Consider the following 25,620-nt stretch of genomic DNA (forward strand, 5'->3'; position numbering starts at 1 on the left):
TCAATCAAGTCACACCCTCTCTGAACCTATTAGCTACATTTGAAAGGTTAGGATACCCAATCTCTGAGAGATATCTCACAAAGTAACAAGTGAAAACAATAGAACTTGAAGTAGGAAACTTGGATTTGCATTCTAGTCATAACATTGTTCCTGGCTTAGCTCAAAGATAAGTGTTTTAACATTTAAGTAAAACACAATCTTCTTAATTTTAGTTTGCTCTCATTGTGTCTCTGCCTGGGGGGAAGTAAGCTGGTCACTGGGGCATTAGCACTAATTCTATAGTGTTTGACATTAAATATCTTCTTTTACCTTCTCTCTGAGAGCTGTGCAAGTTCAAGATACAAACTCTGAAGGATTCATGGTTTCTCAATATATCTTTAACACCAAAAATTTGGTTCTTCCTACTATTCACCACCTACTGTATCAAAAAATGTTTAAACCATATATACACATATGTATATGTATATCTCATGTTAACTAGAGAAAAACATGGAATAAAAACACTTTTTAAAAAAAATCTATTTTCATAGGTGAAGAAATTCAGGTTGTCAGAGGATTATAGGATTGCCTTAATTGGGGAACAAGAGAAACAATATATTTACTAATAAGAGAGGCAAGTGGCTTAACAGCTAAAAGCACATACTTTTCATAAAGAAAATTTGAGGTTCAAATACCAGCTGCTGTTGACTAGTTCTGGGGCCTTGGAAATGTTTCTTAAATTACATGAGGATTATAATAATACTTACCATATACATTGTGGAAAGAATTAAGTAGTTAAGTATAGAACTGAGGATACTCTGAGCACAGTGAGTCATGTTTGTACTAGTCTGTATTAACAGTGGCAGGAGTAGCACAGTGAACTGGCATTTGTAAAGCGACCAGCATGTGCCTGACATGTAAACACTCACTGACCCCCCCGAGACACTCACATGTTGGGTGCTCACTGTGGGCCCGGCATTTGGCTGGATGCTTTCCTTTACATCTCCTTAAATCCATCAGACCACCTGTCGTAGCTCATCATTTTTCTCACCTGCTGGGTGAGACAAAGGGACTTGCCCTGCGTGAAACAATTAGTAAGTAAAAGCCCTAATTCCAAAATCAGACCCCGACTCCCATTCCGATGGTCTTTCCAAGTCACAGACTGAATTTTTTATCATTTTATCTAGACAGTAAGGGGTTCATGAATTGTTGACTTGATCCATATACCTTTAATTCTTTCAAAACAAAAATCACTATTTTATTTTTTCTCATGACTGTTATCAGACTTTCCCCTCTGTGGACATGGAAATAGGAAATCGCACTGTCCTGACTGAATTTACCTTACTGGTCTCTCTTCAGACCCCCAGTGGCAGTTGATTCTATCTGGAATATTCCTGGTGCTCTACATGACCACCTTGTCAGGGAACATGACTCTAGTTATCTTGATCCATGTTGACTCCCACCTGCACACACCTATGTATTTTTTCATTGACAGTCTGTCTTTTTTTGATTTCTGATACACTTCTGTGCATACTCCCAAATCCTGGCAAATTGTGTCTCAGAAGATAAGTGCACTTCCCTGGCTGGGTGTGGAGCCCAGCTGTTCTTTTCCTGTGTTGTGACTTACAGTGAGTGTCATCTCCTAGCGGCCATGGCCTATGACTGCCACGCGGCCATCTGTAACCTGTTACTCTACTCAAGCACTATGTCCAGGTCTCTCTGTACCGGACTCGTTGCTGGCTCCTACACAGGAGGCTTCTTGAATGCCATCGCCCATGCCACCAACACCTTTCACCTGAGGTTCTGTGGCAAAAATATCATCGACCACTTCTTCTGTGATGCACTGCCATTGGTGAAAATGTCTTGTAGAGACACCCAGGTCTACGAAAAGGTCCTCATGGGAGTGATGGGCTTCACTGTCCTCTCCAACATTCTTGCCATCCTGATTTCCTATTTCAACATCCTCCTGGCTATTCTGAGGATCCACATAGCCTCAGGAAGGCACAAAGCCTTTTCCATCTGTGCATCACACCTCATCTCGGTCATGCTCTTCTATGGATCCTTGCTCTTCATGTATTCAAGGTGAAGTTCCACCTACTCCCTGGGGAAAGACAAAGTGGCTGCCCTGTTCTACACTGTGGTCAACCCACTGCTTAACCCTCTCATCTATAGCCTGAGAAACAAAGATGTCAAAGAGGCCTTCTGGAAAGCAACACAGACCAGAAGTTGCCAGAGATGAAGGTTATCTTTTGGCAGCAAGCTCTCATTGCACTTTCCACATATTGGCTTATAAACATGTTTGTAAATGTTGCAACATTTCAAGTAAATACAACAGGTTATACTTAAAAGATGAAACATTGTGATCAAATCATTTTTAATTATTTATTATTATTTTGTTGTGATTAAACTATTTTAAATCCAAAATACTGAGCTGTTTGATGTTCTACAGTGTTGTATTTTGCTTCTTGGCAGTACTCGATTTTCATACAAATTATCAGCTGGATTATCTGTGAGAGGTTTTAGAAAGAGAAAAGAGGAATTGGTAGGGTTTTGTGCATATAGTTTGACTTTGAATCTTAGCAGACTTTTAAATAACATGCCACTGCCCTCTCTTTTTCCATCACAATATTCTTCACATTCCTTTCTTTTCCATTACCACAGATACTCTGTGGGTACTGAACAAGAAGGATTTGTGGTATATTCCACAAATCTCAAGAATCAATTTAATATTTTCTTCACATTTCCTTAATACCTCATTAAGTAGGTGGAAAAAATTGGATCTATCTCAGGGGAGATAATAAATTAACATTCAACCATTTAGGATTCCAGAAGCAATACATAATATTCTATATCACATTAAACCTTGATGTTGTTCTTTGAAAAATACACTAATATTACATTGAATCCATCTTTTGTAGAATAGATTATAGCATGATCATTAAAGCAAAACAAAGCAATGCAACAAAAGAAAATATTTTTCACTGGATTTCTTTGACTAGATAAACAAATGTTTTATTAATGCCTCTCCATATGCCTCTCCTGAAGCATTTTATTTGCACTGAGCACTGATTTGAGAAATGTATGTAATTTAGGCTTCACATTATGTTACCTTGAAGAGTTTCTTCAGAGCTTCTTTCGTGTCTTTATTCCTCAGACTGTAGAGCATGGGGTTCAGCATGGGGAACAGCACAGTGTAAAATGTGGGCACCAATTTGTCCCTATTGAGGGAATAGCTGGCTGAGAGTAGATGTAGAGAATGGAGCCATAGTACAAGGTGACAGAGACCAGTGGGAGGAGCAGGTGGAGAAGGCTTTAAAGCGGCCCTGGGGAAAGTGGATCCTCTGGATGGCAGCTATGATGAAGAGGCAGGAGGCCAGGATAAGCAGAGCTGGGATGATGATGTTGGAGGCCAGGAGAAAGTACAGCACATCCTGGTAGGTCTCTTTCACATCACATGCCAACTTCACTAGGGGTGGGACATCACAGAAAAAGCCATCAACAACATTGTCACCACAAAAACTCAAAGTGAGTGTGATGCTGGTGTGTATTATTGCATTGACAAAACCTCCAGTGTAGGAGTAGATAACCAAGTAGATGCACCATCTCCTTGGCATGGCCTGAGCATACAGCAGGGGTTGGAGATGGCCACATAGCGGTCATAAGCCATGGCAGCCAATAGGTAAAACTCACTCTACCCGAACCCAGCAGAGAAGAAGAACTGAGCTGCACAGCCAGGAAAGGAGATGCTTTTGTCTTCAGAGATGCAGGTCACGAGGATCTTTGGGGTGTAGAGAGAGGAATACCAGAGATCCAGTAAAGACAGATTCCCAGTGAAAAAGTACATGGGTGTGTACAGCCTTGAGTCATTACAGATCAACACCATGAGAGTGGTATTTCCTACCAGGGTCACAGAGTAGACACCAAGGAACATCACAAAGAGGACCAGCTGCATCACAGGGTCTGTTGTGAAGCCCACCAGGATGAACTCAGTGACCGTGTGATTTCTTCTCTCCATGATTTAAGGAGACCTCACCTACAAATGAAAGAGTGAGATGTTTATGGCAACCAGTACCAAAGGAGGTCATTCTCTGTTATAAACCTGTGAGATATGGTCAAGGCCATTGTTATTGGAATAAGGAAGATCTGAGCAGGAATCTTGGCTGGGTTGGCAAGTGATGGAAGCTTGCTGAGCCACAACATATTTGTCTTTAAAATGCATTTAGTATTAGGAAGCCTTAATGCTGCTTGGCCATTTATTCTTGTATTAATAAAATATTTCTTGAGCCCTTGGTGCTGTCTAGGCATTGGAATACAGCAGTGAGGTTGATAAGGTTGACTCTTACGGAGTCTTCATTTAGAAGGGAGAGATACACAGTAAATAAACAAAAAGTATAGAAATAATTTTAGTTAATGCTAGATGATATTAAGAAAATTAAACTGGCTCATGAATTGAAGAGGAACTGGGAGTGAAGCTAATTAAATTCAAACACTGAGGAAAAAAAATCTATTTCCCATTTCCCAGCTACAAATGGACAAGTAATTCGAAGCCTGTGAGGTGTGGGAAAGGACCTGTGGTTTAGAAGGCAGTGACAGATGAAGGGTGGTAGAATATACCATCCCAATATGCCACTTTGGCTTAAGAATTATTTTAAACTAATGGCATTAAAAAAATAAAACAGTAGATACCCAAGTACAGTTTGAGCTCCCCTTTACTTCCTTAAAACAAGAGTTAAAACTCTCATGTGAGAGCCGCCCTCCCAATACCAGGAGAAAAGAAACATTCTTATTATCAAAGACAGGAAGTTGAGACCAAAAGAATTCTGCACAAAGAGACCTTGTTAAAATAATTCTTTTTTTCTTTTTCTTCCATGTTGTAGCATGTTTCATTATTTTATTCTTTTTTATTGCTTAGCAATATTCCTTTATATAGACACACTATATTTTGTTTACCTATTCATCAGTTGATAGATACTTAATTTTTTCCTTTTGGCAATTATGAACAATGCTGCTATGAACAAATTTTGAGTAGAAGTCTAGGAGCAGAATTGCATAGTCACATGGTAAATCTATATATAACATTTTTAAGAACTGCCAGACTGTCTCTCACATTAGCTACACCATTTTTCAATCCCACCAGCATGGTGTGAGGGTTCTAATTTTTTTCTTATTTTCACCAAAACAAGTTGTCTGCCTTTGTAATATTAGCAATGCTAGTGTTTCTGAAGTGTTATAATACTCTGATTTTGATACATTTTCCTAATGACTAGTAATGTTGATCAGTTTTTCATGTGCTTATTGGCCATTTGTTTTTCTTCTTTGGAATAATATCTATTCAAATCTTTGGCCCATTTTTAATTAGATTTTTTGTCTTTTTATTGTTGAATTGTAAGAGTTCTTATATATGGATACAAGTCTCTTATCAGCAATATGACTTGCAAATATTATCTCCCATTCTTTGGATTATCTTTGCACTTTCTTGATGATGCACTTTCATGAACAAAGGGTTTTAAATTTGATAAAGTCCAATTTATGTATTTTTTTCTTGCTTGCTTTTGGTGTCTTATCTAAGAAATAATCTAGCCTAATAGCCTAAAACCATGGTCACAAAGATTTGCTCTTTTTCTTTTAAGATTTTTATAGTTTTAGTTCTTAAATGTAGACCTATGACCCATTTTGAGTTGTTTTCTGTATATGATGTGAGATTGGGAATCAACTTCACTGTTTTGAATGTAAATATCTAGTTTTTCCAACACCATTTGTTGAAAAGATTATTCTTTCCCAACTGAATTATCTTGGCACCCTTGTCAAAAATCAGTTGATTATTGTTTTGGTTTCCTGTTGTCCCTGTAACAAGTTACTTCATACTTAGTGGTTTAGAACAATACAAATATATTATCTTATAGTTCTGTAGGATTAGAAGGTGGACTCAACATGGGTCTGACAGGGCTGAAATCAAGATGTCGGCAGGGCTGTGTTCTTTTCTGGAGACTCTCAGGGAAAACCCTTTCCTTGACTCTTTCAGCTTCTAGACACTGCCGACATTCCATGATTCATGTTCCCTCTCCTCCATCTTTAAAGTTAGCACCATTGCATCTCTATGACCATTCTTTAACAATCACATCTCCCTCTGACTCCTTCTGCCTCTGTTTTCAATGTTTAAGGATCCTTGTGATTATGTTAGGTCCAGCCTATAATCCAGTATAATCTATTTTAAAGTCACTAGATTAGCAACCTTACTTTCCACTTCCCTTGTAACCAAATATATTCACATGTTCCAGGGATTAGAATATGAGTGTTTTGGAAGGCATTATCCTACCTACAAAAACCACAAATGTAGCAGTTTTTTTTTCCCTGGACTCTCTATTCTATTCCTCTGATCTCTGTGTCTGCATTTATGCTGGTGCTTCACTGTTTTAATTCATGTAGCTTGTAGAAAGTTTTTAAATTGAGATGTGTGAGCCCTCCAGCTCTGTCCTTCCTTTTGCCTACACATATATTCTTAGTCACTGTTTCACAATTGCTTCTCTTTGTTCAGCCTGTAGAAATCATTTAGATTTTGCCACTTCTTTGGGTCTTTATTTCTTCATGAGGGCTTCCCTGTGATATAAAACTTATACTAAATAAATGTGTATGCTTTTCTCCTGTTAATTTGTTTTATGTCAGTCTAATTTTCAGGCCCAGACCCTAAAGTAAAATTTTGCCTCCCCTGCACAATTTTCCTCCACAATCATAGAGGAAATTCTCCCCTCAGTTATTCTGCAGGATCCTTTGGCACATCTATAAATCCCAGAGAGAGAGAATCAAACTGAGAATTAGAGTGAACTGTCACAGTGGAGACCTGCAAAGTATCCATCTGGTTATGGCAAGTAAAAAAAAAAGTAATTGTAAGCTCTTTTGGGGTCTAAAAGCCTAGGATTTAGCACTATTTTCCAGTTTTTGTAACTAGCCATGTACAATTCTACAAAGGACACATCCCAGTTTGATCCCATCTGTAGTGGTAGTTCTCAGTTCTATCACATTCAAAAATTTCCACTTTACAACATTTTTTAATGCTTTTTTTATGGTCTAAAATGAAATTTATAGTTAATATAACATTTTGGTCCTCTGAGACCCAAAATCCCATTTGGTAGTTGTTCTCCCACACATAAAACAAACAATACTCTTGGACACCAGCAGGGTGTCCAAGAATTCAACACAATTCTGACATTATCTACCCTGAGATAGCATTGGATTTTACAGGAAAAGGGCTCAGTCCCACAAGACTGCTCCTTCTCCCAACTTCAGATACCAGTTGCAAGCCCAGGTTTTTACCTGTACTTCTGAACAACCTGCTATAAATCAGAGGTTTCCAGGAGCCCCCAACTTGAGTTTAATTAAATTCCCAGAGCAACTCACAGAACTCAGAGAAACATTTTATCTAGGAGTTTTGTGAAGGAATAAAAAGACAGCTGGAGAATATCCCTGAAGGGTAAGATTACTTGCGATGATATTGTGCCCAGTTCACCTTTTCATGAGTCTACTGGGTCTCTGGGGTCATGCAGAGATGTGAGCCCACTAGGAAACAAACTACAAGACAGTAGAAATTTTTGTCTGTTTTGTTCATTGCTGTACACATGGTACCTAGAATATTACCAGGCATATAGTAGACACACATATATATTTAATGAATGAATGAATGAACAAATGAATGAATGAGTTGCAAGAGAAACAAGTTGATAGTATCAATTTTCTGGGTGGCTTCTAATGATGTCATTTTATCCTTTGACTATCAGCAGAATTGTTTGAGATCTCATATGTGTTTTCTGGCACAAGTAACCCTTGGCCAGTTGTGTTGCCTGCAGAAGGAGTAGAAAGAAACAGACAAATCTGCCTACAAAATATCCTTACCAAATATTTATTTGTCCAAATGGACTGAGTCTGTGTTGTCACTCACTGTCTGGCCCTACGGGGGTTGAGTCATTAGCCACTGAATTTGCCGACCTTCAACACACCCTGAAAACAGTTCAGGGTGGAGATGAGGAATGAGACACTGTGCTCTGGGAAAACTGTCAGGACAGGTCTTCAAATAGATATTTTCAGGAGAAAATTCTATGAATGCAATTTCCTGCATCTTCCCTTAGGAAGAGAAGCACTAAGATCACTAAGATGTCTGTGTCTTGTGACCAGCAGCAACCTTCTACCAAGCTGTGTGCTTGATTGCATGACACCTCTAAAATCATGTATATGCTGACCTCCCCTCTTGTGTCTTCAGAGCAGTTCCTTAGAGGCATCTAAGAGGGTGACCCTCGTGTCTCTCAGGCAATAGTCCTAAGTCCCCAAATAAAACTGAAACTGACAGCTCTCACATTGTGCTTTTGCATTTCAATCAACAGTGTAAAAGAAGCTTTTCAGGTCAGCAACAGACTTACTGTTATAATATGCCACGATGGATATAGGAAGCCTGCTCTAGAAATCAGAGCTGACTGTTTAAACCAGAGACAGCTTGGATACTATGAAAAAAATTGACTTTCAGGCAATTAACAAGGATTCCACTTCTCCATCACTAGTCAACTTTGTAAAGGCTCAATTTCTTTATATATGAAGCAAGGATAACTTATCCCTCCTATGGTGTGTTGTTACTGAGATAACTCAAGGGAGGACTAAGCACAGTGCCTGGCACATCGTAGACACTCAAGTAACCAGTGGTTCTCAGATGTCATGCCCATGGCATTCACCTGGCCCAGCCCAGAGCTCCTAACTCAGCAGGCTGGTGGTGGGGCCCAGGAACCAGCTTCCACTGAAGCAGCCTGAGGGCTTGTATGCGGATGAAGTCTGAGAGATGCTGGAATAAATATCAGTTGTTTCCTTGTTTTTCTTCATATCAGGAGTCCTGTCTCCATTTTAATGTTGTGAAGACTCAAAGAGTTAACAAATGCAAAGATGTGTTTCATGTTCATATTTTAAAAGGGAAGCTACAGACAGAGCTACTTTGAATCCTGACACCAACACAGGAAAAGATGGGGCACACATTTCCCTGGGCAGGGACTGACTCGAAGAACTGAGTTCTGTGTTTGTTAACCAGAGCCAGAACACTGTGGCAATCCAGCTGTGTTTGCTAAGTAGCTGACATGTTGTCCTTCCTAAGGATATATTTCTGTGTCAAATTAAACAATGCACTTTTCTTTCAAAACTATTAAAATATAACCTTTTATATTTAGAGAGAAGCTTCTCTTGGCTGGAATTCTTCTCAAAAATGCCATATGCCTTTGTGCTGTCTTAAAGAATATTAAACTGAAAGAAATTTGAACTTTTTGGGATGTCTTTTGGCCTTAAGAAAAATAACCTCAAGTAATCACTGCTGCTTCATCCTGTTACCTCAGTTGCCCTTGCGATATTAACAATGCTGCTTATTTTGTAAGTGGTTCCTGATAGTAGCTTGCTTGTTTGTTTTTTTGGTGTATTTAGGTAATTATTATTTCTTTCTGTCATCCCTTGTCTTCTTCTGCAATATTAATGGATATTTTTGTCTCTAATAATGAAAAGTGCTACTTCTTCATGTGAACTCTCAGAAGTTTCAGAAACTTCAGTAGGAAGATGGTGAAGATATTTCAAAAGATTCCCTTTCATTGGCACATATTGTATCTTAGTATGTGAAAGATCTTAAAACAGGTTGTGAGGAACAGGTAACATTTTCCATCTAACTGTAGCATCTGAATTGGTCAACTTACCTAAAATTCTCAGCAACATCATCACCTCAACAGGGTTCAAATCTGCCTGTCCCAGAATCTTTTATGCCAGTTTCTGAATCCCCAGGGTTGTGCTTCCTGCAGCCCCTTAGGATTTCCTGGGCTTTGTTAATAACTAACAGGACAATTAAATAACATTGCATGTTGACAAATTGGGTATTATTCAATGATGGGAAATATATATTTTTTGAGACTACAATTCCCTGTTGAAATGTAATGTCACAATATCCATTGCCATTCTCTCTAGTTATGTAGAAGACATAATAAACATATGTGCACACGCTTGTGTATACTATACATTTATATGCATATATTTGCATATTAAAGCATACACGTTCAGTAATGCTGATATCTTTATTAGCTGTTGAATACAATTCTTTTGTTCTTCCAAATCCATTCTCTACACTTTTAACCTGCTCTTTGCTTCAGGATGATCAGCTGTCTTAACTGTATCAGTAGGTTCCTTTGTGCTCTGTCTGCTTAATGGGTGTAACCAGTGGTTGTCACTGGTGAGGAAGTAAGTGAGGTCAGAGTGATTTTTCTCTGTCCTGTTTTTTTGCAAAGAAATCACAGATGTCTGCATCCCTGGACCTAGACCATAGCTCCTGCCAAGTGACCCATTTGCAAGCTCTCTCTCCAGAGCGTATAACCTCACTCTGTTCTTACACCATCAAGAATAGAGAAGTAACACTCTCCAAAGTTATTAGTTCTAGGGTTAGTACACTATTTCTTGGGATACAAATAGAAATTATACATATCTTTTGGTAAGTTGGCTTTTGTTGAAATTTAAATCTGGACTATCCAATGGAAGAAAAGAAACAGGCAGGCAGAAAGCCGTATTGCAATATTTAACTTCCAGAGACAAGAAGGGAGCAATTTTCCAATGTGCCACAAACCCTAAATCATAAACAAATATTTTGTTGTTCAGATACTCATGGCAGTGTCTCATGGATTAGGTGATTCTTATGGAATGAAGTAGCTAAGAAAACAACAAAGGTGATATTTTTCTTGTAAGGAAAAAATATCTGTCTTTACTTGGATAAACTCTAGCTCAAGATGGTCCAGGAGGGAAATGCCACTCCTTGATAATTCTCCAGGCTGAGCTAGTTTACAGCCACTGAAAACTTGAACTGATGGGGAAACATGGATCCTTTGAGGAAGAATCTTGAAACTTAGCCAATGTGTACACTGTACATCTTCTTCCAAGGCTTCTTGTGAATGGCTAGCAACCATTTATGACAGTAATCTTATCTGGGGAAAAGGTAAATATCTAGATCTTCTGTGGGTTATTGAATACTGACTCTGAATTAACACTAATCTCCAGTGATGGAAAAACATCAGGGGTACACACTTGACAGTGGGTCTCGTAAAATAATTTAAAGATAGTTTTGGCTTGCATGCATCTCTCATTGAGCCCAGTCAGAACAGATATGTAGATGATTATTTTTACCCAGACCCAGACATCATATTGGGTATAGCTACATACAATACAACAAAACTCTCATTTTAGCTCCCTGTCCCTGACCCATGGAATGAGGATTACTGTTGTTGGGAGTTCAGGTAGAAATTCCTGTAGTTGCTTCCCCTAGACCTCCTCAGCTAAGACAGTATACAAAATGCAGTGTTGCCTCCCTGGGGGCAAGTGCTGAGATTAGTGCTTTTATCAAAACTTGAAGAAGCCTGGTTAGGGATCTTAGTCCCTCACATTGAACTCCTCTCTTTGTCTGAGGGGAAAGGATTGAGGGTCTTCAAAGGGGAGGTCATGAGTGAACAAGGATGGAATACTTCCCTAGCAAAACACCCTCAGGTGCTCTGACACTTTGGAATCCAGGAAGTACCCTGGTCATGCTGGGCTCCTCCTGCATTGAACTGATAGGGGTCACTCTGCTGGGCAGGGTGTTTGATGCCAATCACCAGAGAAAAATTACTGGAGGCTGTAAAATGAGATCAAGAATTATCATGGATGGAACCCAGGGGATTTAGCAGTGCATTTCCTAGCATCTCCTTAGCCTTCTCTGTCAAAGGAAAAGTACCACAGACAAATAAAAACAAGACAATCAAAGACCCAGTTCTAACAGTAAGATAATTTGGACAACTTACCTGGTAATTCTCATTCAACTGAGGTGCCGAGAAAGTGTGAAGGGACCAAGCCATGCAAGAAGGGAGGTAAAGAGAGAGGTTTGTTTTGTAATTATTACAATCGGAATTTATAGTAAATTTTAGCCATATGGATCCTATTGCCCACATCCTTTTTTTTTTTTTACCAGATACAACTCTGAATGTGAATTAAAAAAACTCCATATAGTGTAATTTTGGGGATACCAAAAGTCCTGCTCTGCAGAAATGTCCAATGGCCATCACATGCTGTGAAAGGCCGTAAGTATTTTTTTTTTAAATTGCACGTGTAAATCCAAGGAAATTTTTGCATGCTGAAGTACACTCACAAACATTTGTACTTACAAAAATGTTTATTAAAACTCATATATCTAAAAGACACAGTTTAGAAACTGCTTTCATTTAAGACTTTGAAATTCATTTGTAATTTGAGTAATAAAAATCTCTTAGAAATATATGCTGCAATTTCAAATTAATGTTCAAGATTCTTCTGAATGCTTTACAACCATAAGCTGCACATGGAACATTCCCAACAGTGAGTAAAAAAAACTGACTGCCAAATTTACACTTAAACATATTATAAAACATTCTCTAAAACACTAATGCCATATATTTAATTAAAGTTTTATTACTTTCTCATTTTTTTAATGTCTTCCTAGGATCATCATTGTGTGTATCTTATCATTTTACTGGGATATGGTAATGTTATTTAGACTTGGTTTTGGTGTTGAGATTACTTTTTCATATACAAAATACTATGGCTATACATTTAGGTCAATGAAATTTACCATATCTGGGTATATTGAAAATTATTTGGAGAATGGGACTTGGTTTGTTCGTTTAGAAAGATTTAAGTAGGAGATCTTGACAAGTAGTTTGAGTATCTTATTGTAGTTAAATATCAAGATTTACAATGCTAGGATGTTTCAAGAATAGGTTTTTTACACCAACATAAATTTTTGTTACTGACATTTCCCCATAGAATGATGTAGTTAGAATATATTTTATAGAAAGTTTTTTATTATTAGTGGGTAATAGATATCTTTTAGAAAATGAGAGTCTGCATAAATAAATAGCTTTTGGTTTTAGAACATTGTCTAAATCAAGCATCTTAGGGTTATACTGTTGGGCCTAGCTTTTGTTGGATTACTTTGTGTTACAACAAGTAGTGATGATATATGTTGGATTTAAATTTCAGGTTAATATATATCCCTGCCTGTGCTGATCAGTCTTCCCTGCTCTGAGTGGAGTTGCTACATTTTGGGGAACTACTTGCTGACATTTTACTTTCTTGCATTTTTTAAACTGCTTATACCTATAGAAATAAGGACATATTCAGGATTATTGAAATGCATTACATTAACATTGTTTCAGTTTTAAAAATCAAAATTTTATGCATCTCATCATATTTCCTCACTTGCCTAATCACTCCCTTTACATATTCCCTATAAATTTTTTCTCTTTAGAATAATGTGTACCCATAGACTTTTATTTCTCAAGTTCTTTCATCTCACTGTAATTATTAATATTATTTATTAAAATGATTGTGTTTTGATGCTCAAAAAGTCACAGTTTGGAAGCAGAATTCCATGTAAGTTCACTACTATAAAATAAAAGAATAGCCCAGTGGGTTACACAGTGATTCACAAAAATCATATCTATGGGAACTTGACTGATTTTTTCCTTAATTGAGCAACATGGGCAAGAGATGTAGATTGAAGAGGTCATGCTTGCTAAGTCTAGTTGTACTGATTATTTCATGGATGACTCTGGATCTTTGTCTTAATGATTCTGGGGGAAAAGTATATATAAAATGCTTAAGAAATTTAGTTATGGGTATGGAAATTCCACTACTTAATATTCATAGAAAAAAACTGAAAATTAATTCAGCATTCTTTTTCTATTCCTAGGAAAAACTATTTAAATATTATCAGCCAGTCAAAAACCTTCATATGCTAAAGCAGTGTGCTGTTTTCTCACTGTAATAAGATAGAAAGGAGGTTTTGGTTTCAAGTTCTTTGTGTCTAATCTAGAGTAACATGAAATTTAATTAAAATCCTTATATTTTTTTATTTAAATTTTTTCCTCCAAATTGCCTTAATTTTCTCATTTAGGTGTCTTGAATGGCCAGGTATCAAGAGTGTAAATTCTTTAACAGTCATGGTGAGGATTCTTGATCATGATGGAACATCATGGCTGCACTTCGTGAAATATAATTACCTGATGAAAAATTGTCTTTGCATCTCATTAAAAGGAGTGAATCTTCATTTATTTGAAGAGTTTATTCAGAGCCTCTTTCACATCCTTATTCCTCAGGCTATAGATCATGGGATTCAACATGGGAAACACCACAGTGTGAAATGTAGAAATTATTTTGTCCCTGTCCAAAGAATAGCTCAATCATGGAAGAGCATAGATGTAGGGAATGGAGCCATAGTACAAGGTGACTGAGATCAGGTGGGAGCAGAAGGTGGAGAAGGCTTTAAGGTGACCCTGGGTGGAGTGGATCTTCAAGATGGAGGTGATGATGAAGAGGTAGGAAGTGAGTATGATTGCAGTGAGTGTGATGACATTGGAGGCCAGGACAAAGTACATCAGAGCCTGGTAGCCATCCTTCCTGCCACAAGCCAGCTTCACAAGTGGTGGGATATCACAGAAAAAGTCATCAGTGATACTGTTACTACAAAAGTTCAAGGCAAAAGTTCCTTTAGTAATGATGGAAGAGTTAATAAAGCCACCAAGGTATGAGGCTGCTACCAAAAATGCACACAGCCTAATGGGCATGGCCTGAGAGTAAAGCAGTGGCTTTGAGATGGCCACATAGCAGTCATAAGCCATGGCAGCCAACAGGTAACACTCACTGTACACCAGCCCAGTGGAGAAGAACTGAACTGCACAGCCAACAAAGGAGATGCTCTTGTCTTCAGAGATGCAGGTCACTAGGATCTTTGGAGTATAGACAGAAGAATGCCAGAGATCTAGAAAAGACAGATTCCCAGTGGAAAAATACATGGATGTGTGCAGCCTTGAGTCATTACAGATCAACACCATGAGGGTGGTGTTTCCTAACACAGTCACAGACTAGACACCAACGAACATGACGAAGAGGACCAGCTGCATCACAGGGTCTGTTGTGAAGCCCAGCAGGATGAATTCAGTCACTGTGTGATTGCTTCTCTCCATGGCCATAGGGAATCTCACCTAGAAGAGAAAATGAGCCTGAATCACTGTGTCTTCCAAATAGAAAGTATACCAGAATATACAGCATTGTATTACTTCCAATTATTGAAGTCTAGGATCCAGCAATGTAAGTGCTCATTTTAGAAAGAGTCTTCATTTTGCCACAAAACCACTCAGACTTTACAACTATATGTTGTTAAAAGATAAACTTAGGCACATTATAATTTTCAAGTGTTTCTTTGAACAAGCATCAATTTAAATCAGGCAGCTCTAAACCAAATGCCATTAGAAGTTTTTCTAAAGACAGGAGCTAGGGCAGAGGTATTTATGGAGTAGATGTGGAGGCAAAACAAGGAAAATGTTTGATTGGCCATAGTTTAAGTGTCTGCAATATTAGGAAAACCTAGTTGGCTGTTTGTGATTGGCTGTTCTTAAGTTTCATTTTCTCAGATTCAAGTGAATTGGGCCTGCCGTTGGTTTTGGTTTGCTTACACAGGCTGCCAAGGTAAAAAAGATATCTAAGTCTTATGATTTCCTTGTTTAATGACTTTAAAAATATCCAATTCCATATTTCTGAAGTTGGTTAATTATTTTTTCCAGTGAAGAACAATTGTTCAACTAAAGGAAAGATGGACTTACCTATGTTCTTATACTTTGTTCCCCTTCATAATGACAGTTTGCTTTTTTGCTAAATGTGTGACTTCTTAGCTTAAATTGTTACTTGTTTGTATCTGAAGTACTGAACTTTACCTACTTTTAATATATTTTTTTAAATAATCAAATATTTTTCTTTTAGTGTGTCCATATAGTGGAATACCATACAGCCATTATAAATTTATATCTCATAGCAGTATCTAAGTAGAGGAAAATACTTATGAGATTATAATTAAAAAAGAGAATATATACACAATTTTGGGAAAAAGTATGTATAGGATAAACTTTTTAATACATGTCTTACAATAAAAAATGATAAAGGGTCAATTTTAAATGTAAGTGATTCATATATACTATATAAATAATACTGTACTGGAAACATTTACATTATTTTAAATTTTATTGCTTTTATAATTTTTTAGTATTAAGGAGTTTTTTCTTTAATAATAGCAGTTAAGCAAAAATAGATGTCTTAGAATAAGACACTAGATGTAGTGACGTGTTTAACAACAAGGAACTCTCACTTTCTTCAGGATTTTCTGCACATATAACTATAACCATTCTATTTTAATGGATAGACAGGAATATATCAAACAACTGTACATCTATTTAACACTCAAAGGACAACCCCATCCACACTAACTCCCATCAACCTATATTTGTAGCTAAATAAAAAACAGAGAATATGATTATTTGTATCCCCATCACCTTGGAATATAAAAAAACACTTAGTTCATAAAACACTATCAATATTATTGTTAATAAATGCCATTCTAAAAAATTAATTTTTTCCTGAGTAAAATATTGATCAATATATGATTATTCCACTTAGACTTTTGGTACTACTGCTCTACTAAAGACATCCTTATCAAAGGTCAATGACCGTACATAGCTAAATCCATAATCTCCTTTGGCTTCTCATCTGATTTGATGTATCAGAAGCATTTGATATAGTTTATCAAGAGAATGTTTCCAACAGAAAGACCTGATAAACTACTCTACAGTGAGTCATACGCATTATTTTATTTATTCCCACAACATATCAGCAATTTGACAGATGTCCATATCAAGTTTTACTGAGTAGCTAGTAATTACACAAGTAGTAAGTGATGCCGTCTTACTCCAGAAACCTGGTACTTAACCACTAAGTTATCTTCTTTAATATCTGATATTGGGGTGATAGTTGTGGACTCCATAGGTCCTTTTCCTTCTGGTTTTGATACCTTAACTCAAAACAAATAGGATAATGCTGAGTGAATCAGATGCTGTCCTAAGTGAGTGGTTCTTAAATGTGGCATCAGATACATGTTTCCGAGTGGCTTTCAAATCATCTTCTGGCAGAGTCACTTGGATTTTACGTTTACGGCCAATCCTGATTATGAATATCGAAACATTCTGCTCACCACCCCCAAAACCTGGACATTTATCTGCAACTCACAGTCACAGCCAACAGGGGACCACATCATGGATCCAGGTAATTTATAACTGCTTTAGCTGCCAGTGTATTTGATACTTTAAACACCACAAAGTTTCAGAGCTTTGAAAGACTCTGAAAAAGCAAGTCACCAAAAAGTGCATTGACATTATTTAGGAGATTCTTGCTCAATGTAAAAGAAGAGAATGAGTGAAAAAGTAATGATGTTAATTACTATATTTTGAGAAACTGTTCTTTGCAGAACACTTTCCTTGGAACTTTTTTAAAATTGTCAAACAACCCTATGGAGTATATATTGGAATTTTCTATGATAGACAAGAAGAAAAGATTAAGAGTAATTAATTAACTTGCCCAGGTAAACTTAGTGAGTGCAGTGAGAATTTAAACACATGGCAATCTGATTAGAAAATTCAGTTTTTCCCCTACACCAAGCGTACTTCTGGGAGACGCGTACTTCCGGGAGACGTATCTTTGAGTATCTATTCAACTATGACTCCAATGTTTTAAAAATGGCCTTCGGTTATCCTTAGTGTCTATACAGATAACTCTGGCAACAAATATATTCAGTATCACTTTTCCTCAGCTCATTATCCAATTTTTAAATGATAAGAAAGGTGTCATATATCATAATAAAATTTACTGAGACCTTAGTCTGTATCAGACATTCCACTAAGGGCTTTAAAAGACTCAACTCATTTTAACATTTACAATAATCTTTTGACATAAATATGATGATTATTCTCATTTTACAGTTGAGCTGTATGAGACATAGAAATGATTGTATGCAAGGTCACAAAATTTGACTTGTAGAGCCAAGATTCAGGAGCAGTTCTCTCAGTGCTCATCATTTGTCCAAACGCCTACATATCTCTCTAGCATTTGCTATATCCCAGGCGCTCTGTCAGATAATATGGAAAGTGATAGAACAAAGGTCTGGGGCTTGACTTCAAAAATATGTAGTTTATTGGAAGAAACCAAGCTTTTATAAACAAATAAGTACAGTAGGTTGTGATAGAACTATTGTTAGTGACAGTGGGAGGCGGGCCAGAATGGAGAGCATCCTAGGGGCAAAGAAGGAAATGTTGTGTGTGTGTGATGAGAGGTTTCACACAGGAGGGAGAGTCATGGATGTGAGCTTGAAGACATGTGGACTATCGTCACATGGGAGGAAGGCGTTTCTGGCAAAGGAAAAGAAACTGCAACTATTTAGATACAGAAGCAGGAAACGAAATGGATGGTTTGTCAGAAAGGCTGTCAGATCCATCTGGAGTATAGAGAGTGTATCTGTTAGAAAGAGGTTAGATGGACTGCAGAGGATTTTTTATGCTACACTCAAAAAACTCTCGAAGACAGTGCCTTCACCTGAACCAGTATTAAAATGCTTGAAATGTCAGGGTTTGTGGAAAAAGCTTGGTGGTGTTAAGGAGGCAACTACCACTGCTCAAATTGTTATGTGCACAGCAAGCCTGATTAATGAATGTATGCATATTTAGGATCAAAAATTAGGAAAGAGACCCTCCTAAAGACTGACCACTATGTGTTATGAAGCAAATCAGTGGGCATGGATAATCTAAAACTCGGTCCTTCTGAATCCACACTCTGTCCTCGTTCCACCTGACATACCACTAAAATTCCAGCTCTCTGAGCCTTATTCTTTAGACAATCAACTTTAGTAGGTCAGAGTCCCAAGAATCTTCCTCTATCCTAAGTAGCCCAGTGGTCTTGATGCAAGTTCATATATAACATTTTGAGACCGATTGCAGTATCAGCCACATAAATAGGCACAAGTGATTAAATCACTGTCATCCATGATTAGTTCAAACTTCAGCCCTTTTCCCATGGAGTCCATGGTTGGAATGAAAGTTTTAATTCTGTAATTACATGGTGCCATTGGCGATCACTCCTAATGTTAGGTGATTTCCACAAGTCACCTCACGCACATGACAAAAGACATCTTTATCACTGTGAAAGCTTAGAAAATTTCAAAGTTTGGGGAGCCCTGTGCCAGGAACCCTGGTGAAAGACCAAATATATATGAGAAATGCATTTTGGTCATTTGAATGACTCAAATTTATTCCTCTTGTAAATCACAATATCACAATTATATCCCTCAAACATATGTATGCATATGTATGTAAAATATTCTAAGTCTAATGTAAAGGTGATAAAAAAGAATGATAGTTCATAATACAAGTATTATATGGTAATAATCATAAGACTTATAGTAAAATAATGTACATTTAAACATGTAAATGCTAGAATACTTAGTGAAATGGATACACACAAATGTAGAATCTTTGTGACTCTATTAGTGACTCAAATATCAAGAGTTGCATTTACATTGGTAATCTTTCTGACAAGGTGAATTATTCTTGATAAAGCTCCAAACAAAACAAATGACAACTTTCCCTCAATTTTGAATTCCTAGGAAAGTCTGGCAAAATATACTTTGCATTTATCTGTAAAGTGGAGTAGATTTCAAACTCACTTAATTGTAATGATCTTTTTTGCAATGCATACATATCCATCAAGACACTGGATGTTTTGGGTGGGACATTTTTCTTTGGGTGGGACTGTCCTATCAATGCAAAACATTTTCATCCTTGTCTGCTACGTGTTAAGTCATCAGTAGAATCCCTGACCTTTATGAAAGATCACACAATTAAAAATGTTTCTCTAAGGACGTTATCATCCTGATAAAACTTCACCCCAAAGCTTTGTATTTTGCTTTGTAAGTCTTCATAATATTCTTCTAGGAATTTTATGAAGGAATAAAAAGGTAACTGGACAATATCCCTCCATAGTAAGATTACCCCTGAGGATGTATTGCCTCATTTACATTTTTTAAGGGTTTACTGTGTCATTGGGGTGATGCAGAGATTGGAGCCAACTAGGAAGCAAACTTCATGAAAGTAGGAATTTTTGTTTGCTTTGTTCATTACTATATGCCCAGTGCCTAGATATTACCTGGCACATAATAGACACACAAACATATTTAATGAACAAATGAATAAAAAAATGAATGAATGAGTTGAAAGAGAAACAAATCAATAGTATCAATTTTCTGGGTGATTTCTAATGATGCCATTTTGTCCTTAAACCACCAGTGGAATTGTTTGATATCTCACATGCATTTTCTGGCATGAGTAATCCCTGGGGGTTGTGTTCCTTGGAGAAAGGAATAGGAAGAAACAAAGAAATCTGCCTACAAAATAGCCTTACCAAATATTTGTTTGCCAAACTGTAGGAGGTCTGTGTAGAAGGTGTTTTTAATGTCAGAACAGATTTTCCTCATATGTCACAATAAATAGGTATTATGCCTTAAAAATGAGAGCTGACTACTCAAACTAGAGAACTGGGGTATGATGGAAAAAGCGTTGATTTTCAGGCAATTAACAAGGATTCAACTCTCTATCACTAGTCAACATTGTAAAGGCTCAATTTCTTTACATGTAAGAAGAGGAGAAAATCTCTCACCTTAAGGTTTTTGTGAAGGAGATAACTCAAAGAAGGACTAAGCACAGTGCTTGGACATCATTGACTCTCAAGGAACCAGATTCTCTCAAATTCAGTGCATAAAACTCTCACCTGGCCCAGCCCAGAGTTCCTAACTCAACAGGCTAAGGGTGGGGCCTGGGAACCAGCTTTCATTAAAGCAGCCCAAGGGCTTATACTGCAGGTTGTCTGTAGATTAAGTATGTGAAATGCTGAAATAAACATCTGTTGTATCCTTATTCTTCTTCATCACAAGAGTCCTGCCTGCAATGTCGTAAAGACTCAAGGAGTAAAAAATATGTAAGCAAGTGTTCGGTAATGTTTGCAATGAAAAATAAGAGCTATATAAAGATCTACTTTGAATTTTAAGGCCAACACAAACAAGGTGGGACATACGTTTTCTTGGGTAGAAACTGGCTTGAAGGTGGGTTTTGTGTTAATCAGAACCAGAACACTGTGGTAATTTGGCTGTGTTTGCAAACTAGCTAACACGTTATTCTTCCTAAGACTGTGTTTTTGTGTTTCAAGCTAAATAATGCAGTTTCCTTCCAAAATTAATAAAACCAATTTTTTTTTTGTATTTAGAGATAAGTTTCTCTTGTCTGGAAATCTTAAAGGCACTATATGTCTTTGTGCTTTCGTAAAAACCATCAAACTGAAAGAAATTTAACCTTTTTTTGATATCTTTTGGACTTTAGAGGAATAATTTCTAGTAATCTCTGCTACTTCTTCCTGCTGCTTGGGTTGCTTTTGGGATGAGGACAATGCTGTATCTTTTGTAAGTGGTCCAGATAGTTGCTTCCTTGTTTTCTTGCTTGTGCATTTATATTTTCTCCTTTGTCTTTCTCTGTAATAGTAATTGCTCTTTTTGTTTGTCTCTAGTAGAGAGAAATGCTACTTCTTGTGACTCTCAGCAGTTTCAGAAACTGCAAGGAAGTTAATGAAGATATTTGAAAAGGGCCCCTTTCTTTAGCCCTTATTGTATCTCAATATGTAAATTACCTTAGGGCTGATTGTGAGAAATAAGTAAAAATTTTCATCTACCTATAACATCTGTATTAGACAACTCACCTAAAATTCTCAGCAACACCATCACCATTTGAATTCAACAGAGATCAAGTCTGCCTGTCCAGAATCTTTTATATCAGTTTCTAGATCTTCAACAATGTAGTCCTGCAACCCCTTAGGATTTCATAACTTTGGGAAATAATGAAAAAAACAATTAAATAAAATTGTATGTCAACAAACTGGTATCATTTAGTATTGGAGATATTTTTTAGACTGCAATTCCCTGGTGAAATGTAATCAGTCAGAATTTCCATTGTCATTGTATCTTGAATTGTATGGAAGTTAGACTAAGCATAAATGTGCATATATGTCATGTATGTGATATATATTCATATGCATTATCTACATATTAAAGCACAAATATTCAGTGATACTGATATTTTTGGTACATGCTGAATACCTTTCATCTGTTTCCAAATCCATTCTCCACCCTTTTAATGTCCTCTCTGCTCCAGGATGCTCAGCTGTATTAACTGCCTCTCAGGCATCTTTGCTCTCTGTCTACTTAGTGTGTTTAGCCTGTGTTTGTCAAAGGCAGGGAAGACAGTGAGGTCAGAGTGGTTTTCCCTAGTCTCCTGTCTTGCAGAGATGCCACACCTCTGGACCTCAACCACATGTCCTGCCAGGTGACCCATTCCAAGGTTCTCCCTCCAGTGCACATAAACTCTCCCTCTTCATGCACCTTCAGGAACTGAGGAGGTAACTGCTGTTGGAAGTTATTTGTTCTAGAGTTATCATACTATACCAGGAATTCCCCAAAACACCCACATTCCTTTGTAATTAGCCCTTAATTTAACCCTCCCCAAATTAACCAGTATAAGTGGCCATTTGCTATCTGCCAGGTTTATAACTGATACTGATCTTAGAAGTAGTCCCAAGAGATAGAATTCAAATGGTATTAAATTATTCATGTTTGAAGATTCAGAATATAAACCCATCATTTGGTACATGGGATGATGGTAACCTGTGGTATCCAATGGCATTAACTTTACTAAAATGATCACCAAGGGCATCATGACATGAAGGACAGGTGGAGGGAGGGCACTGAGAAGTCAGTTTTCTTTGGTGAAGATATATGAAATAGAGATTTTAAGGAACACATGGGGAGTTGTTTTCTACTGAAATTTAAACCTGGACTGTTCAACTGAGAAAACAAACAGGCAGCCAGAGAGCCATGTTGCAGTATATAACTCTCAGAGCCTGGATGGGAGCAATCACCCAACACACCACAAACTCTAGATAGTAACCAAGTATTTTATTGTTCAGACATTTGTGGAAATGTCTCTTGGACTTGGTGCTTCCTGAAGAATGCAGTAGATGCGAAACAAACTAAGGTGATATTTTTATGTAAAGAAAAAAAAACACATTTCATTTTTACTTGTGCAGAAACTAGCTTAAGATGTTCTAGTAGGGAAATACAGCCTCTTCTGTAATTCTCTGGCCTAAGCTAGTTTATAGTCATGGAAACCATAGACTGATGGTGAGTCCACGTTCCTTTTAGGAGGGACCCTGATACTCAGCCTTCAATACAGTGTGTTCCTTCAAGCATTCTTGTGAATGGCTTGCAGCCATACATAAAGGTAATCCTATTTTGGGAAAATGGAAGTACCCAGACCTTCTTCTGTAGCTTAGCTGATACTGACTCTGAACTGATAGTAATCTCCAGAGATGGAAAAACACCAGAGTTGCACACTTGCCGGTGGGACTAGTGGAAGTAACTTGAAAGGTACTTTTGGCTGGTGTTCATCTCTCAGTAGGTGCAATGGGACCAGACTTACAGGTGATCATTATTTACCCAGACCCAGACATCATATTGGGTATGGATGTCACAGAATAAAACAGCATCCTCATTTTAGTTCCCTGTCCCTGGCACTTGGAATTAGGGTTATTGTTGTTGGAATGTTCTAGAAGAAGCCCTTGTAATTGCTCCCCTTAGGCATCCTCTGCCACAACGGTAAGCAAAATGCAGTATTGCATCCTTGGGGAGAAGTGCAAAAATCAGTGCCTTCATTAAATTTGAAGATGCAAGTTTGGTTGTCCCAATTCATCAACTTTAACTCATCTCTTTGTCTAAGGGAAAGGATTGAGGGTCTTCAAAGTGGAGATCATGAGTGAACAAGGTTTACTGGTAGGCAAGTTAAAGAAAGACTATAGGAATAATAACTTTTGTCTTGGGAAATAAAATGGAGGGATTCACCTTGGAGTTAAAACAAGTTTATGTCCCTCAAAACTGTACAATGGAACTAACTCACATTAGGATTAAGCAGTTGCAGCCTTTGAGGTATAAAGAATGCATTTTGAGATCACTAAGTTTGTAAAGGAGGTTGAGAGACTGCCATATTTTATTGAAACTTCAAAGTCATAGACTGGAAGATGTCTTAAATCCCTTATGTCCACAATGTATTCGATTCTAGTCACAAATGCATGCATAGGAGGCTCTCACTAATCAGGTGGCTGAAGTGACATGCTCTGTGAATGTCAGTCAGCCTCTTTCCCCACACACTCCAGTTCATGTCCAATGGGCTGTTGTACAGAGTGGCCATAGCAGCTGGAATGGGCTCAACAACACTGTCTTCTCACTAAGGCAAACTTGTCTAGCACTGCTGTTAGGTGTCCAAAATGCAAATGGCAGAGGCCACCGCTATGCACTTGAGATGCCTTCACATTCTGGGAGAATGCTGAACCATTTGGGTAGCACAGTGATTGGGTTAGACAACTTCCTGCTATTCAGAACTGCAGAAGTAATGAATTTCCTCCTTGCAATAATCACTATTGGGGGACTTATCTTCTTTACATATTCATTTTCTTACCAGTTATTTTTCCTGCCAGCACCAACAGATGTAGACTTACATAATGGCTTTTTCATGACCATGGTATCCACCAAACATTACCTGTACCAAGAAATATATTGGATGGCAGAGGAATGGTAACAATCCCCCCCCAATTTGCAGGAATAATTGGTTTTACTATTTACATCATTATTTAGAAGTAACTGCCCTGATGCAATAATGGAGTGGCCACATGAAAGTTCAGTCATGGTTACGGAGGTGTCTGCTAAGTATGCTACAAGTTTAAAAAGAGCAGCAAATGTATCATTCATTTTCCCTTATTGAGAATGTTTATCCTTATAAACCCAAGAGATGAGATGGGAATGGCCCCTGTAGTGACCAGGAAAATAAGCCTTCCAAAGATCCAGGTACAGACAGTGTAATTGCCCAAAGGACCTAGCTGCTGACCTCTGATATACATCCCCCCAATTCGTATCAAGGTCATGCCTCCCACATGGTCCTCCCAGCTAATGACTGAGTACAGAAGGCATACAAGTGCAGGAACATCGTGTTAGACAGTGGACCTGATTGATCACTGATTTTACCTCAAGGACCTTCCAGTGATGCTGCTGAACTGACTATAGTCTGAGCAATGACCCAGGATGTTTTTGCCCATCCTTCTTTCCATCTCTTCTTCACTTGCAGCCAGACTTCTGTCATGTTGGTGGCATTCATTCTTTTCTTCTGGCTCCCTCTCCATTTTCTCTTACACATTCAGTTATTTTCCCAAATAATATTCATGCATATGTAATTCCACTTTGGTGTCTGCTCCAAAGGAACCCATCTAACACAGTCTCTTTTACTGTTATATGAAATATCCCAATAGGAATATAATTTCCCTGTCCATAACCACACACTCAGTATATTTGGAAGTTTATGTGCACAAGGACGGAATGCTGCCCCAGCAAAACACCTGGTCAGGTGCTCTGACCAGTTGGAATCCAAGAAGTACCCTGGTCATGCTGGGCTCCTCCTGCATTGAACTGAGGGGTCACTCTCCTGGGCAGGGCTATTGATGTCAATCACCAGAGAAAAATTATTGGAGGCTATAAAATGAGATCAAGAAGTATCATGGCTGGAACCCAGGGGATTTAGCAGCACATTTCCTAGCATCCCCTTAGCCTTCTCTGTCAAAGGAAAA

At 37.7% G+C, this 25,620-nt stretch overlaps 3 pseudogenes; 1 reads left to right on the forward strand and 2 right to left on the reverse strand.

Annotated features, from left to right (window-relative positions):
• Window positions 1–1,281: 1,281 nt before the first annotated feature.
• LOC140694394 (olfactory receptor 9G4-like) lies at window positions 1,282–2,218 on the forward strand (annotated as a pseudogene).
• An 861-nt stretch (window positions 2,219–3,079) lies between these two features.
• On the reverse strand, window positions 3,080–3,994 carry LOC140694279 (olfactory receptor 9G19-like; annotated as a pseudogene).
• Window positions 3,995–14,087: 10,093 nt separating this feature from the next.
• LOC102532172 (olfactory receptor 9G1-like) lies at window positions 14,088–15,002 on the reverse strand (annotated as a pseudogene).
• Between the last annotated feature and the right edge of the window lie 10,618 nt (window positions 15,003–25,620).

This window comes from Vicugna pacos, unplaced genomic scaffold, assembly GCF_048564905.1.
Source record: "Vicugna pacos unplaced genomic scaffold, VicPac4 scaffold_21, whole genome shotgun sequence".
NCBI classification, from domain to species: domain Eukaryota; kingdom Metazoa; phylum Chordata; class Mammalia; order Artiodactyla; family Camelidae; genus Vicugna; species Vicugna pacos.